Below are 1,432 nucleotides of genomic sequence, written 5' to 3'. Positions count from 1 at the left end.
CCTAGATCGGCCATTGGTCTGATACACTATGATTATTGTTATGTCACATTCCTAAAGAACAGGGCTGATCTCTCGTTTCCCTTCCTGTTACCAATATTTAAGCCTGGGCTTGGCCAGAGGGGCTTCTACCAAAGGAGGAGAATTTTTGGGAATATGTCTACCAGCTGTCTGAGATGTACATAGACCCTCTGTTCCCCTTCTAATTGCAGGTATTTAAGCCTGGGAATAGCCAGAAGTATGAGCTTTTGAGTATGAGCAAATGAGCTTGGGAAATTCCTGGAGATTTGTGGGTCATACATGGGGAGGGCAGAAGTTGTGGGGGGGGGGTGCTCAGCAGGGACATGATTCCACCTTCCAAACAAGCCATTTCATCCAGTGGAATTGATCTCTGTAGTCCTGAGATGAATTGTAATTCTGAGAGAACCCCAAATCTCTCCTGGAGGTTGGTAAACATAGAGCCATAGGACAGGAGCCAAAGGGATCTTGAGCCTTGGCTCTTAGCCTGTGGCTATGGCCTTAAATGAGCCAGTTCAGTGGATTGAGTACTAGCCCAGGACATAGTTTATTGTATTCTATTTCTTCTTTTACATTGTGTTTTTGTGAGCTGCTTTGGGCCCCACTGTGGATTAAAGTGCAATAAGTTTCAGGCCTCGTCCAACTTGGGAACATTTCCAGAGTGCACTTGGCCTTTTTGCACACATTATTTCAGGACCAAAGAAGAACTGACCCATCCTGACCTCTGCTATGAATTCTGGTTGGGATGGATCAAACAGGCTGTTTGATGATGCTTCTCCTCCAGGAATCAGGAGAATTAATTACACATCATTTTAGGTACTGCTGACACTTTCCTTCCAATTTTTCACACTGACTGGTAATACATTGACTGTTGATAACTTGACCTTGCAATTCTTATCCAATCTTGTTACAGCTGAATGCAGGCATCTATAAGATTAAGTAACGGAAATGGAGCTTTAGCAGAATAAAAGGCAAGTGTTCAAAGACGTCCCTGCCTAACTGGTGACTGGAAAAATAAGACTGGCGGTGTTCTGAACAAATAAAGGGTGTATACCTTGAATTTCAGTTAGTTCCACTCTTTCCTAGGTAGTGATAAATCACCATTTGCACTTCAAGTTGGCAGCACAGTTAGAGACCCATGCTGGATGCAGCATGCTTGCAAAAACTTTAATCAACAAGTTAAAGTGTGTTGGCAGAGTAGGTTTCCTTTGATGCTGTGCGCAGTTTCCACTGGGCTGAGAACAATCTTTTAAGAAATGGGACATGCACTTGGAACTGCTGCTTTATTGCCCTCATTTTTAAAACATATTTTAAAAAGATTATTTCTATTGTGCAGGTGCAAAAGAGCCTATCTTTCTGTGCATGTCACCGATGTTCTGCCCAGAAAGTGAGCAAAGGAAAACCATTTATATGCAGG

This window comes from Gekko japonicus, unplaced genomic scaffold (assembly GCF_001447785.1).
Source record: "Gekko japonicus isolate JY-2015 unplaced genomic scaffold, Gekko_japonicus_V1.1 scaffold1626, whole genome shotgun sequence".
Taxonomy (NCBI): Eukaryota; Metazoa; Chordata; class Lepidosauria; order Squamata; family Gekkonidae; genus Gekko; species Gekko japonicus.
The sequence above is the reverse complement of the archived record's forward strand: the minus strand, read 5'-3'. Positions refer to the sequence as shown.